We start from the raw sequence: 4,404 nt of genomic DNA on the forward strand, positions 1-4,404 counted from the left end.
TGACCGTCTGTGAATCACAGTGACACGATGTGCGAACGCTCGTGAGGAAAACAGCTGATTGTGAGGAGATTTCTCATTAAATCATGTGCATTGTATTCTCTGATTATTATACAGTACTGTACTAGGATTCCTCAGTGAAGATGGTCACATCTAAACTCTGTCTCCATGCTCTCTATGAACCTTTCACTCGTGCGGCCGGCTCTGTAGAGATATGAAACAGATTACGGCTCACATTTGCCTACACTGAAAGGGTTAAGAGTGTTATTAGCTGTATTTAACTGAACACACACACGGTGTATGAATCATGCTGTTGGTGAGTGAGCGTGAGAAGCTCAGGACAGCAGAGGAGACGTGGTGAGCTCCTGATGAAGAGTGTGTGTGTGTGTGCGTGCGTGTGTGTGTGTGTGTGTGTGTGAGACACAGAGCCGCTGAACGCTGAAGCTTCACTGACGCTTGTGTTTCACTCAAAGCACACTTGTGGTCAGAGACGGCCAGGTAAGAGAGCATGTTTCCTGCTGCGTGCGTCGCATTAACCCTGCGCTGAGCGTTTGGTGCGTCAGTGCGTCATCATGTGCGTTTCTACTACTATACTGATCAGTGTTGGAGAGTAACTAGTTACATGTAACGGAAATACGTAATAAAAATAAATGTCACTGTAATCTGTTACAGTTACTGAGAAATGTGTAATTAAATTAGCTACTTATGAAAATGTTAATGATTACAAAGGGAGTTACATCTGAATATTTTCACACACATACTGTACAGATTTGATTGATTTCTTTCCCAAATTGCATCAACTGCTCTAAAATATGAGACAGCAATGTTTCAGGAGTTTAGGACTCAGAATAGGACACATGCTTATTTGATAACTGTTTTATTAACTATTTGGATTTATGTACTTTATATGCTTTATTTTTTAAGATCAACTGTTTTTTCCAAGCCATTGTTAGATGTATTCTGTCATAGCTATGCAAGGTTTTGATTTCAAAAACACAGCTTTTAAACTATTTCTTATTGTTTTAAATCTGTATTTAACCTCAGAAATATCTCAAAGTGAAAAGAGGTGCTAAAGTCTGGTTTTGTGGTGGCTGTGCTTTAAAATTAAATGATTATAATCTTAATTCATGAGGGCCGTCAGCGGGTCATGACCTCCGCAGGCTTTCAGCAGCCGATTCTTGACATTCGATCGCTAGATTGAGCTCGAGCGAGATTTTCCAGCTTCACACACAGTTCTCTCTCCTGCTTTGCATTCAGCGGCTCGTCTGGGCGCAGGTCTGAAAAACACAAAAGTGGGTCAGAAGTGAATAATTTCTTAAGCCCAGCGAATGTCAGAAGACATGGAGGTTCTGAGGGCATTTTAATAAACGGCACCAATATTCAGCCCTGCGGACGGACAGACGGAGAGCGGCCCGGCGACTGCAGGCTCAGGCGTGTGATCGCAGCGCCGGAACGCAGACGTTTTAAGAAAACCCTCGCAGTGCACTCGTGTGCATTGAGGCTTTTAATGCTAAACAGACGCCCCACAAACACGACGCTCAGAGAAACACATCAGTCTATTAGAATCAGAGAAATCGAGTGTGTTGAGGAGAGCACTTAGATCAGAAGCACCCGCTGAACTGCATAGCAACACCTTGACAACCACCATAAAAATAAAAAAAATCAGAAATGAATTTCATGGCCATGCTGACGGTTGGAGTACATGAAGTGACTGATGGTTGTGTGATGTCATGGAAAGGTGAAAAGTGTCATTTCTGTGTCATTTAAGGCTGCGCAATTTTTCAGATTTTATTAATTTGAATATAATGTTTTGCACCCTTTTTTTTAAAACAAGGAATCGTGGTTTTAAGTAAAAATATTAGCAAACATTGAAGGAGAGTAACATATCGTAAACACATCCATCTAGTAATGCAATGGAAAAGTAGTTCAGAATATTTGATATTTGATGTTTCGTAATGCTGACAGACTGAAAGCTGCTGATGTTTTCATTTACTCTTACTGCTGTTATACTGTCTGTCATTTTAAGTTTTAATCGTTTTTGAGTTGACCTCTAAAATTGAATGCTAAGAAATATTTTCTAATTTTCCTTATTTTATATTATTTCTGAACATATAGGATGTTTAAGTACAATATTTGCCTTTATATTTCACGTATCTTTTCTGCAAAGATATTTAACAAGTTAATTTATTTTAAGTTTATAGTATGTTGAACTTCACGTGTGCTGCATGTTGGAATAGAGCTTTCTTTGACCAGATGTTTCTGCAGTTGATGCTGAAATGACAGACTTCAGTTTTAAACCATCTCAGATTGAGGAGGCTGAAACACACACACACACACACACACGTCTCTAATGCACTGGAGTTGATCTGGGACTGTCCTGGAGCGTTTACAACACACACGCCAGCACACGACTCATACAGTCAGGCTCGTCAGCTGTGTTTTTGTTTTGGGCGGCACAGCCATGGTAATGTCCTCTGAGAAGAGCGCATGAACGCTGCGCTTGGCACGACGCGATACTGTTGATTTTACGAGAGAATAAACACAAGCAGCTAGTGTGTGTGTGTGATTATGAGCCTCACACCCTCCACACGAGTTTCACCCAATGACGACAGTGACTTTGAAGTCATAATGATTGGAGGCCTTTATGTGTGTGTTTCATAAGAAAGCGTGTGTGTGTCGGTGGTGTGATTGTGGGACTGGGCAGGAGGCGAGTGTTCTGGCAGCGTCGAGGTTTTGTCATGAGTCTGGTGTTCCTCCCCCAGAGCTGCTGATGAGTCATGATGATCTTCACTCATTAGTGCTGTTCCCTACATACTGAACCTGAGAAAGAGAGCATGCGAATAGCCAGAATCCCTTCTGAGGTGAGAAATGAAGTAAACACACACACACACACAGCAGAAAGTTTCAGAAGTCTTGCTTCACTTTGCTGAGACGTACCTGCTTACAAGCTCTTTCACCACGTCAGAATTCCTGCTGTGTGATGAATGAGACGGACACATGCAGCAGCTGGAATCACGTACTAAACTCCGTCCTACAACAACAGCCAAAAATAAAGATTCTGTCATCATTTGCTCCCCCTCATGTTGGCCAAACCCGTATGACTTTCATTCTTCAGTGTTGTTGAGCAGAACATTCACGCTGCTCTGTTACATAACACTTCATATTGATAGTCCACTTTAGAAATTGTTTAAACTATACTAACTGCACTCTATTACTAACTAAATCTGCTTAACATCTGCTGGCACTGTATTTTGATGGACATTCTATTGACTATAAGTAATGTACATGTCAACTTATTCTTCTAACCCTAGCCCTAACCTAACAGTCTACTAATACTCTAAGAATTAGGTGACATGTAGTTGTAAATTAATATTAGTTGACATGTAGTTGTAAAGTAATGAGATAGTTGACGTAGTTGTAATTAATGAGATCTAATTGACATGTAGCTGTAAACTATAGTTAGTTGACAGTTGCAAATTAATGAGAGTAAGTTGGCGTGGTTGTTGTCACACCTTGTCTCTGTTTGGACTTTGTTTGCACCGTTTTCTCAGTGTAGTTTGTTGTCATGGTCACTGATTTGAGTTCATTATGTTCAGCTGTGTCTTGTTAATTATCCTCGTTTGCTGTGTGTATTTAAGTTCCTGTCTGGTCAGTTCTAGTTTTGTCAGGTATTGTTAATGTCTGTGTCTATGTCTATGTGTGTCACTAGCCTCCCCCTATGTGGATTTACCTTTATTGTGTGGATTAATTAAAGGCTGATAAACCTTCTTTATCATTGTCTGCGTGTTCATCGGCACTAGCTAAACGTGACAGTTGCAAAGTAATGAGTTAGTTGACATGTAGTTTTAAATTAATGAAAGTTAGTTGCCATGTAGTTGTACATTTATGGTAGCTGCCATGTAGTTGTACGTTTTGTCACCTGTACGTTCCATTTTGGTTTAGTTTTCTGTATTTCCGTTCTCCTGCCTTTTTTGTCTCCATGGTTTTTGATTAAGTGGGTCCACACCTGTTTCAGTTTTCCCTGATTACGTTCCCTGTGTTTATGAGCCCTGTGTTTTCCTCAGTTGCCTTGTCTTGTGTTGATGTTGTTTGGTGGTAGTGTTCTCCAGTGTTTCCTTTGGAATTACCAATTAAAGACTCTATTTTGGATTACCCCTTCGCCGTGTTATTTTTCCCTACCTACCCATGACAAATTTATGTTAGTTGACATGTAGTTGTAAATTCATGATCGTTAGCTGACATGTAGTTATGAATTTGTTAGTTGACATGTAATTGTAAATTTATGTTAGTTGACCTGTAGTTGTAAATTCATGATAGTTAGCTGACATGTAGTTATGAATTTGTTAGTTGACATGTAATTGTAAATTTATGTTAGTTGACCTGTAGTTGTAAATTCATGATAGTTAG

This window comes from Sinocyclocheilus rhinocerous, unplaced genomic scaffold (genome assembly GCF_001515625.1).
Source record: "Sinocyclocheilus rhinocerous isolate Xijiao unplaced genomic scaffold, SAMN03320098_v1.1 scaffold991, whole genome shotgun sequence".
Classification (NCBI taxonomy): Eukaryota; Metazoa; Chordata; class Actinopteri; order Cypriniformes; family Cyprinidae; genus Sinocyclocheilus; species Sinocyclocheilus rhinocerous.